Genomic DNA, 12,538 nt, shown 5'->3' with positions numbered 1-12,538 from the left:
CTAAGCGAAATCTCTCAAGTGTTTTTTTTTTTGCAGTCCAACATACTTATTTATGAAGTATTGTGTGAGATTATTTCCTCAATCACCGCCTGGCTATTAATATGTAGTATATTGACGCGACTTCAGTTTAAGCACGCGTCCTGCAGAATTTGTGCTGCTTTCTTCATGACTACAATTACCTCCTGAAAGACAGTGCAGTGATCAGGCAGGCTATAAAATCTGTTTATTTCTGGATCAGTATAGGAAACAGCAGGCCCCACACTTTCGTTAACATGTGGCGTACAAAAACTAAATTTGTTTACTAAAACTAAAATTGTTTATTTTCTACTTACTATTATTATACAATTTTTCAATTATAGAAAAATTAAAAAAACAATAATCATTACAAACAAGTAAGGAAGGTTAAGTTCGGGTGAAACCGAACATTACATACCCAGTTGAGAGCTATGGTGATAAGGGAAAATAACCATGTAGGAAAATGAACCGAGGGAAACCCTGGAATGTGTTTGTATGACATGTGTATCAAATAAAAGGCACTAAAGAGTATTTTATGAAGGAGTGGGCCATAGTTCTATAGGTGGACGCCATTTAGGGATACCGCCATAAAGGTGGATCAGGATTGACTCTAGAATTTGTTTGTACGATATGGATATCATATTAAAGGTACTAATGAGGGTTTTAAAAGGGAGTGGTGGTAGTTGTATAGGTGGTCGCTTTTTTGTTGAATTTGAATTTGTTTGTACGATATGGATATCAAATTAAAGGTATTAATGAGGGTTTTAAAAGGGAGTGGTGGTAGTTGTATAGGTGGCGCTTTTTCGAGATATCGCCATAAAGGTGGACCAGGGGTGACTCTAGAATACGTTTGTACAATATGGGTATCAAATGAATGGTTAATGAGTATTTTAAAAAGGGAGTGGGCCTTAGTTCTATAGGTGGACGCCGTTCCGAAATATCGCCATAAAAGTGGACCAGGGGTGACTCTAGAATGTGTTTGTATGATATGGATATCAAATTAAAGGTACTAATGAGGGTTTTAAAAGGGAGTGGTGGTAGTTGTATAGGTGGTCGCTTTTTCGAGATATCGCCATAAAGGTGGGCCAGGGGTGACTCTAGAATTTGTTTGTATGATATGGGTATCAAATGAAAGGTGTTAATGAGTATTTTAAAAGGGAGTGGGCCTTAGTTCTATAGGTGGACGCCTTTTCGAGATATCGCCATAAAGGTGAGCCAGGGCTGACTCTAGAATTTTTTTGTACGATATGGGCATCAAATGAAAGGTGTTAATGAGTATTTTAAAAGGGAGTGGGCCTTACTTCTATAGGTGGACGCCTTTTCGAGATATTGCCATAAACTTGGACCAGGGGGGACTCTAGAATGTGTTTGTACGATATGGGTGCCAAATTAAAAGTATTAATGAGGGTTTTAAAAGGGAGTGGCCCTTAGTTTTATATGTGAAGGCTTTTTCGAGATATCGACCAAAATGTGGGCCAGGGTGATCCAGAACATCATCTGTCGGGTACCGCTAATTTATTTATATATGTAATACCTGCAAAGATTTCAAGGGTTTTTTATATCGCCCTGCATAACTTTTTCATTTTCTTCTACTTAATATGGTAGGTGTCACAACCATTTTACAAAGTTTTTTCCAAAGTTATATTTCGCGTCAATAAACCAATCCAATTACCCTGTTTCATCCCTTTTTTCGTATTTGGTATAGAATTAAGGCATTTTTTTAATTTTTCGTATTTTTCGATATCGAAAAAGTGTGCGTGGTCATCGTTCATTTTTTATACCAAGATAAAGTGCGTTCAGATAAGTACGTTAACTAAGTTCAGTAAAGATATGTCGATTTTTGCTGTAGTTATCGTGTTAACGGCCATGCGGAAGGACAGACGGACGACCGTGTATAAAAACTGGGCGTGCCTTCAACCGATTTCGCTCATTTTCACAGAAAACAGTTAACGTCATAAAATATATGCCCCTGCCAAATTTCAAAAGGATTGGTAAATTTTTGTTCGACTTATGGCATTAAAAGTATCCTAGACAAATTAAATGAAAAAGGACGGAGCCACGCCCATTTTGAAATTTTCTTTTATTTTTGTATTTTGTTGCACCATATCATTACTGGAGTTGAATGTTGACCCAATTTACTTATGTACTGTAAAGATATTAAATTTTTTGTTAAAATTTTCTTTAAAATTTTTTTTTTAAAGTGGGCGTGGTCCTTCTCCGATTTTGCAAATTTTTATTAAGCGTACATATAGTAATAGAAGTAACGTTCCTGCCAAATTTCATCATGATATCTTCAACGACTGCAAAATTACAGCTTGCAAAATTTTAAATTACCTTCTTGTAAAAGTGGGCGGTGCCACGCCCATTGTCCAAAATTTTACTAATTTTCAATTGTACGTCATAAATTCAACTAACCTACCAAATTTCATCGCTTTATCTGTCTTTGGTAATGAATTATTGCACTTTTTCGGTTTTTCGAAATTTTCGATATCGAAAAAGTGGGCGTGGTTATAGTCCGATATCGTTCATTTTAAATAGCGATCTGAGATTAGTGCTCAGGAACCTACATACCAAATTTCATCAAGATACCTCAAAATTTAATCAAGTTATCGTGTTAACGGACGGACGGACGGACGGACGGACGGACATGGCTCAATCAAATTTTTTTTGATCCTGATTATTTTGATATATGGAAGTCTATATCTATCTTGATTCCTTTATACCTGTACAACCAACCGTTATGCAATCAAACTTAATATACTCTGTGAGCTCTGCTCAACTGAGTATAAAAATTATTGTTCTGGCCTTGAGCTCGTTTCGAACCTTGAATCCTTTATCAATAGGCCGATAAAACAAAAACAATTGTAAATTTGTTTACTATAATTGTACACTCTTTTCGTGAAAGCGAAATGGTTATTAATTTTATTTAAAGCGGATGGGGAAAAGTATACCGAATCATCAGGATGACAAGCTGAGTGGATTTAGCCATGTCAGTCTGTCTCTCAGTCTGTTTCTACGTATGTATGTTTGTCGGTTTGAACGTAAATTAGTCCCTCAACTTTTCAGATGTCTTGATGAAAATTGGTGAGTCGGTATATTTAGTGCCCGAATAGTCATTTGCCAGAACCTGCCGGATCGGACCACTATAATGTATTCTCCCATGCAACCAGTTTTTATAGACAGCTGAGCAGAGCTCACAGAGTATATTAATTTCGTTCGAATAACGGTACACCGTAACGGCATAAACTAATCGAGATAGATATAGACTTCTATATATCAAAATGATCTGTGCGAAAAAAGAAATTCATTTAGCCACGTCCGTCCGTCCGTCCGTCTGTCCGTAAACACGATAACTTGAGTTAATCGCTATTTAAAATGAACGAAATCGGACTATAACCACGCCCACTTTTTCGATATCGAAAATTTCGAAAAACCCAAATAGTGCGATGATTCATTACCAAAGACGTATAAAGCGATGAAACTTGGTAGGTGGGTTGACCTTATGACGTAGAATAGAAAACTAGTAAAATTTTGGACAATGGGCGCGGCGCCTCCCACTTTTAAAAGAAGGTAATTTAAAAGTTTTGCTAGCTGTAATTTGGCAGCTGAGTATGTAATGTTCGGTTACACCCGAAATTAGCTTTCCTTACTTGCTTTATATCAGCTTATATTTCAGGAAATCATAAAAGTTAATTAGCTCTAATCGAAATTCCAATTAATGAGGTTAATAGATTTTATTAATATTTTCGCACTTAACTTTGCGTTTCTCTTACATCAACAGCAGCATCGCCGTCAGCCAATAATTGGCTTTATTATAACTAAATTCCTTTCTATTAAGCACAAGCTGATTAGTTGACACCGTTGTTGAAATGCATATTTGTTATTAATTTGTGTGGCTTGCTCAGTTAAGTCACTCATTCAATTAAATACTTGCTAGCCAACTCAAGCATTAGTCAAGTTTGATGCTTTGTTGATTGATTCACTGGTGCTGCATGCAGTACTCTTCAAACACGTTCCTATGTGCTTAAGAGGGAGATGTATAAGCTTCCCTGTTTGCCATTTAACCGTTTTTGTAGGCTTTCGATTTTCCGGTTTGTCTTAATATGTAGATTAAATTAATATGTCCGCATTCAATTAGAAAATTTTGCAACCAATCATGATTATTTTTCATTCAAGTCCAAATGCGAGTAAAGAAGTTGAGTTCTTTCAGGTGTTGTTGTACTGTTGTTTGTGAAATGATGCATGGGACGGGTTGTGATAAAATAATCGGACATCTTGGAAGAAAATCGGAGAATTCAAAATATAAAGAAATTGTTCATGTACTTTAATTCATTAGCAATGCATATTTATCTTTACATTCTTACCTACAGTAATATAATAAAAAAGTGTAAGCCAAGTGTCCTTTTATGTGCTCTTGGAGTGCACGTTCAAGTTGTGCTAATTCATTACAAACAAGTTATGGTGAGAGGTTTAAATGCTTTTTATATACTTTATGTGCGTCCACTAAGACATAATTCTAAGCAATGCAGTATCAGTTTCTTGTAAAGGAAAGAGCTCTCCTTCTGTATGGTTAGGTTAGGTTGAACTAACCAGTCTGTGAGCACTTCCAATAGACTGAGACAGTCCGTAATGGCACCAGAAAATGGTTCAACAAGTAAACTGAAAAACGCTATCAAAAACCAGGACCTATGTATGTCATGAAATAAATTCGTCCTTTTGGCACGTATTAGAAGATTTCTGAGACCCATGCAATTTGCTGCTTCTAGATATGATAGCAATATCACTCCTAATAGCTGGTCGAGTTTTAATTTGACAAGCTCAAGGCACGTGCACAAAACGTGCTCGATCTTTTCCTCTTTCAACCCGCACTTTCTACATCTACTGTCACTGGCTAAGGCCAATTTAAAAGCATTTGACCTTAGAAGGCAGTGTCTAGTCAGAATACCCATCATGAGTTTATAGTCCACACTTTAAAATATTAAGAGTAACTCTGTTTGTCAAGGTTCTTCGACTTTTTAATAAGGTCCTCTCGAAGCTACTCGAAACCAAACGAGGTCTCAAACTGTAAACTGTGATGATGCAATCTATCTTTTTACTGATGATATCGACATTATTCGACTAAGCAAACGCGCAGTAAGTTCTGCCTTCTCTAGATCAGATAAAGCAGCTAAAATGTGGGTTTTGCAGTTAAGACAAGACGTAGTCATTGCTGTTTTCCAAGACAAATTTGGCACACTCGCGCCTTCGCGACATCACTGTTGATAAATATAAGTCGAAACGTCGAAGAACTTCGGCTATCTGGGAGACAGCCTTAGAAATGAAACGGGGAATAAATCTTGCAAACAAGTGCTTCTTTGGACTACGTAGGTAATATAAATATATAGTGCTCTTTCTATGAATAAAAATCACGCTCTACAAGGCGACCATGTGGCCTTCACTTTACTTGTCTAAATATAAGTTCCCTGCAAAGTTTATAAGGCTGGCTCTTTGAAGTATTCGAGAGAAATGTTCTTCGAAAGATGTTTGGTTTTGTCCATGATGCCGAAGGCTAATATCGAAAGAGGTATAATTTTGAGCTGTGTGAGCTTAATACAGATGTGAATATAGTGCAACGAATAAAAGCTGGATGGGTCATATTATAGGAATGAACGAAAACGCTCCGGCCAAGAAAGTTTGTCAATCGACCTCAGTTGGTAGAAGGCAGTGGAGGCAGACTTGATTTCCAATGGTGCTCCGAATTGGTGTCAGTTATCGCGAAACAGGGATAGCTAGCGTGATTTGTTGCGAAACGGCCAAAATTGCTAAGGCGGTGATGCGCTAACTAAGGATGATGATGAATCGCTTGCGCAAGAAGAATCATCAGTTTCAATGTAAATATATAGGAATAAAGTTTGCTGCAAACTTTTATCTTACATGAATAGAAAAATATTAAATGGGCGAAAGTACCGTAATTTATAAGACCCACCGAAATTTAAATATTTTCTAATATAACAAAATATGCTTACTTACATTTTTATGGTAGATACGTGGATGACATAATATGCGTTTTAACTACTATTAACGAAGAACTTGTACTGGAGTACCTCAACAAGAAGCACGGAAATATAAAATTTACAATGGAAACCGAAAAAGACGAAGGAACCAACTATCTAGACCTCACGATAAATATTGATAAAGAAGCCAAAAGATTTAACTATGACATAGAAAGCCAACGGCTACCGACACAATACATAATAACTCAAATCACCCCCAACAGCATAAAAATGCAGCATTAAGGCACTTGGTACATAGACTTGAAAGAACACCTCTTACACAAGAGGCATATAAGAGAGAACTTGAGGTCATATATAATATCGCTGAAAACAACGGATATAAAAAACACTAGTAGATAAGCTCAGAAAGAAAAATGGAGAACCAAAAAGAAATAATGAAAAGGAAAATAATAGCTGGACGACTATGACATATACTGGAAAAGCAACATATAAATTGGCAAACTTCTTTAAAAAATACAAATTAACACAGCTTCAAAACATCGAACAATCTAGGGCGAAAACTAAGAACTGACACTAACTCAGAAGATCCGTTTAGCAGCCAGGGCGTATACAAGCTTACCTTTGGATGCCAACGTAGTTACATAGAACAAACAGGACGGCAAATAAGAGCGAGGTTCAGAGAACATATTAGAGATTACAACAAAAAAATACGGAATCCAAACATTATACCGGAGTCTAACTTCGCGAATCACATGGTCGAGAATGAATGTTCCCCAGCAAACATCAATAAAACAGTTAGGGTTCTTCACATACAAGCAAAAGGCCGACGTCTCAACGTACTCGAAAACATGGAAATCTACAAACAGAAAACATTAGACGGTAAAATAATAAACGAACAGATAAACACAAGTTCTGACACAATATTCGAACCTTTAAAACTTGTTTACAAGAAACAAAGTAATCACACAGGTACAAAAGACAAACACACAACAACAAATAAACACAAAGCAATTAACACACCAAAACAACAAACCCAAAAAGGTCTAACGACTAAAATCACAGATTTTTACCTACCCCAATCAGCCACACAAACCGATTAGTAAACCACCCTCGGCTCTGAATGAACACACAGCACATACACATAACTAAATATACACAAGCATCAATTTTGACAAAGCTGCTCATGTACCTACGAACTATAAATACAGGACAAACGAAAACAACAGACCAGAACGAAAATCGACACTGATTATGGCACAACGCTGAAACCGGTTTGTCTCAAAACCAAATTTGACAAGGGATGACGGAAAATCGTTCCAATATACATCATTTATCTACCCTGTAGGAAAATCAACAAAACAAGATAAGTCACTTACTTACACCCCCAGCGGGTTAGGGGGATTAGAATATACCTGCGGTAGGTATGGTTGTCGTAAGGGACTAAGGCGACTAAATAACAAATTGATTCAAGGGGTTGTGTAGCGCAACCCTCTCAAGGGGTTGCCAGCGCAATATATAGCTTCTACCACCCAAATGTCAACCTCACCTACCCGTGGCAAATCCTGTTTCATTAACAGCCGAGGCTCTGGCGAACCCGAACTCCTAATGGGTCTAGGGAGTGGGGGGACGTGATGACCTAGAAGGTTTCATGTGGTCCTACCAAATAATTGCCGAGATTGTCGGGCTAGTACATTTATGGTGCTTGTTACAGGAAATTATCAGATCTGCATCCGGCAAAAGACCATCAATATCTATAACACTCTCCAAAGTGTTTGGGGAGTGTCCTTATAGCTACAACAACAACAACAACAACATATATCTGCCGAAATAGAGATATGTACCTCCGCATTCTGCATACTTCCTACCAACTGCATTGCGGTTGACCTAATTGAAAATTCATTTCAAATGTTGCTGACTTATGTACCCCCGATGTGGTGCTTGCCAGCTGCCGTTTTTAAAACACAGTTAAAGCCTGGAGCTTTTTACTCTAAATATAAGATTCAAGTTGTGTTTCGTTGCCCGGTGTTTGTGCTCTGCGCGTATTTCGTTTGCCCACGCTGATGGCAGCAAATGCATTGTTCAAAGTTCGTCGCTTATTTTTTCAAGTTAAAACTCACTTGACTCTCTTTCCGTTCCTTTGCTATGAATTTAATTTCGTTCACATCCGACTGCATTTTTCAGATCGTTCTGTTTTATTTTGGTTTGGTTTGCGTGTGTTAAGTTTCACAAAGTTTGGTTTTTTTCTTATTTCATGCCGCAGTTGGAAAATTTATGTAGACGGTGTAAGAGAAAAAAAACTGGAATGTGTAAGTTTTTGCATTTTTATACTCAGTTGAGCAGAGCTCACAGAGTATATTAAGTTTGATTGGATAACGGTTGGTTGTACAGTACATCAGGATCGAAAAAAAATTTGATTGAGCCATGTCCGTCCGTCCGTTAACACGATAACTTGAGTAAATTTTGAGGTATCTAGATGAAATTTGGTATGTAGGTTCCTGAGTACTCATCTCAGATCGCTATTTAAAATGAACGATATCGGACTATAACCACGCCAACTTTTTCGATATCGAAAATTTCGAAAAACCGAAAAAGTGCAATAATTCATTACCAAAGACAGATAAAGCTATGAATCTTGGTAGGTGAGTTGAACTTATGACGTAGAATAGAAAATTAGTAAAATTTTGGACAATGGGCGTGGCACCGCCCACTTTTAAGAGAAGGTAATTTAAAATTTTTCAAGCTGTAATTTGGCAGTTGTTGAAGATATCATGATGAAATTTGGCAGGAACGTTACTCCTATTACTATATGTACGCTTATTAAAATTAGCAAAATCGGAGAAGGACCATGCCGACTTTAAAAAAATTTTTTTTTGAAAGTAAAATTTTAACAAAAAATTTTTATATCTTTACAGTATATAAGTAAATTATGTCAACATTCAACTCTAGTAATGATATGGTGCAACAAAATACAAAAAATAAAGAAAATTTTAAAATGGGCGGCTTCGCCCTTTTTTATTTAGTTTGTCTAGGATACTTTTAATGCCATAAGTCGAACAAAAATTTCCCAATCCTTTTGAAATTTGGTAGGGGCATAGAGTTTATGACGTTAACTGTTTTCTGTGAAAATGGGCGAAATCGGTTGAAGCCACGCCAAGTTTTTATACACAGTCTTCCGTCGGTCCTTCCGCATGGCCGTTAACACGATAACTTGAGCAAAAATCGACATATCTTTACTGAACTTAGTTCACGTACATATCTGAACTCACTTTATCTTGGTATAAAAAATGAACGAAATCCGACTATGACCATGCCCACTTTTTCGATATCGAAAATTACGAAAAATGAAAAAAATGCCATAATTATATACCAAATACGACAAAAGGGATGAAACATGGTAATTGTATTGTTCTATTGACGCAAAATATAACTTTAGAAAAAAACTTTGTAAAATGGTTGTGACACCTACCATATTAAGTAGAAGAAAATGAAAAAGTTCTGCAGGGCGAAATAAAACACCCTTGAAATCTTTGCAGTTATTATATATAAATAAATTAGCGGTATCCAACAGATGATGTTCTGGGTCACCCTGGTCCACATTTTGGTCGATATCTGGAACACGACTTCACATATACTACTACCACCACTCCCTTTTAAAACTCTCATTAATACATTTAATTTGATACCCATATCGTACAAACAAATTCTAGGGTCACCCCTGGTCTCATAGCGCGGTTCTGTTGCTTTTGTAGCTTGTATATCTGACTATCTCGCAAGATGAAAAATATAGTTGGGCAATAAATAAAATGAGGTTCGATTATAGATCTGTAGACGATGATTTTATACCTTCTATTTAAATATTTGCAGGTTCGTTGTGTAAAATATAACTTTTTCGCTATTTTTCCTACCGTATAATCCACGTGCTCGTTGAAATTCAGCTTATCATCTATTTTTATTCCCAAGTATTTTAAGGTGCTGACTTTTTCAATTAGTTCGTTATTTATATTTAAGTTTTGTAGCTCACTGTTTTGAAAATTGCGTCTAGATATAACCATAAATTTCGTTTTATTGACATTCACTTTTAGTCTGTTTACGCATAACCAACCATATACGCTGTTAAGATCTTCTTGCAGCTTAGCATATATTTCAGTAATATTGTTCCCACTTATCATCAGCAATGTATCATCAGCAAACAATTTTATTTCACAGTGCTTAATGGAGCTAGTTATATCATTAATATATATATTGAACAGTATGGGTGCCAGCACAGACCCTTGAGGTAGACCAACAGTTACCTCCCTTTTATCCGATACGGACGTTCCAATCACTGTTCTTTGGTATCTGTTAATTAGGAAGTCTTGAAACCATTTTAGTTCTATACCAGAAACGCCAATGCAAGAAAGCTTTTTCAGCATTAAGTTTTGGTCGATCGTCTCGAATGCACGCTTTAAATCCAAAAACACAGCTAATATGTGTTTTTTCCTGCTTAAGTCTTCTTTCCAGTTAGCTACAACCAAATTCAAAGCACTTTCACATGAATGTTTCTTTCGAAAACCAGATTATTGAGCGTAATTCATCAACAAGGCTGTCGCTTGTATAATTTTCCCAGGAAATTATTGTTCTCTTCGTTCTCACCTGAAATAACTTATGTAATCTGATTTTGAATTTAATCGTTTCATGATCTGGAATCTGAAACTCTTCTAATTTTAAACATGATATAGAGCTACTATCTGTAAATAATAATTCGATCAATGTATCTGTCTTATCGCCCTTTCGTGTATAAAAATCTATTTTTTGCTCCATAGCAAAGGATCGAAATAAGTCAACTAACTGTTTACTATAAGTTGTGCTCTTGTAAAGGTTTATATTGAAATCGCCCACGAAGATAATATTATCCTGAGTTACGCAGTTATTATTTAAAATGTCGTATAAGTACGTTATAAATTCTGCATCACTTGAGCTCGGTGAGTGATATATCAGAGCTATTTGATATTGGGGGAAAATATTTTTAACTTTTAGTATAATACACCAGATGTTCTTGTTTAATGTTCTGTTGTAACTTATTGAGTATTCAATTGTTTCATTTATATATATTAGCACACCGCCTGTGTGCCTGCTGTGGGAATCGCACCGTACAAGTTTATATGTTTGTATCTGTAGCTCTTGATTCGTTATTTCTTCAGTCGAACAAGTCTCCGAACAAAATATTAAATGTGGTTTATGTACATCTATCAGACGCTCTAGTTCAGCTTTATTGGCGACGATACTACTAATATTTAAATATATACAACTTAGCTCCTCTGGTATTCGTTGCTAAACTCGTGCCTTATTTCTTGGCTGCGAATATTTTTTATACGCAGGACAATCTTTGCTGAAGGCGTAATGGCTAACATCGACGTCAATAACTTTTTTTTGAACAAGTTCGCTACAGTTTACACATTTAACAATGTTAGATGTGCACTCTTTTCTATCATGGGGTCCAGCACATTTGCTGCAAGCTACTTTATTCGTACACTCAGCTGCTTTGTGCTTATATCCCAGACATTTAAAACACCTCAGAACACTTATATGCTCGTAAGCGACGCAAGTATCCCACTCTATATATAGTTTCTTTTGTTGCAACACATTATCGAATGTTACTGCATCTGTTTCCACTAAAGCAATATAGCTTACTTCTCTACGATTGGTATTTTCATACAGTTTTAACACTTTAAAATCCTTTCCGTTACATGAGTCATTTTGCTTAGTTAAGCATTCTACCAAACGCTCATTGCTAACTTTTTCAGTTAAACCAACAATTTTTATTTTCTTTTTTATTTCATCCTTATTTTTTGTTTTCTCTGCTTCGTAATCGTTTCCAATACCTTCTCTTACCTTTAGCTGGACTTTTTCACAGGCGTCTTTATTTTTACATTCTACAATAATCGCACCACTATTTACTTCTTTAACATTTTTAACAAGGCCTTCGGTAGGTTCGACAACTTTTTTTAGAGCTTCCTTGGTTTCCTTAGCTTTTTTGCCCTTCTTTTTCGGTTTAATGACAATTTTATTTTCATTTACAGAAGCGACCTGAGCATAAGATAGTTTTTCTGGCTGATCATTTGCCACGCGTAAATCGTTAAGCAATTCATTGCTCTTTTTTAATTCATTAGATAAATCTTTTACTATCTCATTCTTCATTGCAATCAATTTTACTTCTATGTTATGCTCTAAAAGGGAAGTCCGTAATAATGCTACTTTTAATCTGGGAGAATTTATTACAAAATATCTGCTCGACTATCTGTTTAATATCAACGGCTTTCATTTTTGTTTCTTCACATTTATTAATCAAATGTTTGATTTCCACAAATTTAGTATTGGTATCCGATAATGCACATACATTACAGAACCATTTTATGTTCATATTATCTTCTATTATCTTTTTTTCATTTCTTTTAATATTACTGCATTTCAAGCAGAAACTATAGCCACACCCACCAGAGCATGCTACTATGTCATCTACCTGAAGCAGTTTCGCAGTACATTCTTTGCAC

General features: G+C 36.0%; 1 long non-coding RNA gene across 1 annotated transcript in view; it reads left to right on the top strand.

The window, feature by feature from the left end:
* Positions 1 to 12,538, top strand: part of LOC137252638 (uncharacterized) — a 590,797-nt gene that overhangs the window by 527,040 nt on the left and 51,219 nt on the right. The gene's annotated exons all lie outside the window — the stretch shown is intronic.

The sequence above is a fragment of the Eurosta solidaginis genome, chromosome 5, assembly GCF_040869045.1.
Source record: "Eurosta solidaginis isolate ZX-2024a chromosome 5, ASM4086904v1, whole genome shotgun sequence".
NCBI lineage: Eukaryota > Metazoa > Arthropoda > Insecta > Diptera > Tephritidae > Eurosta > Eurosta solidaginis.
Note: the sequence above shows the minus strand (reverse complement) of the source record. Positions and strands in the feature narration are given on the sequence as shown.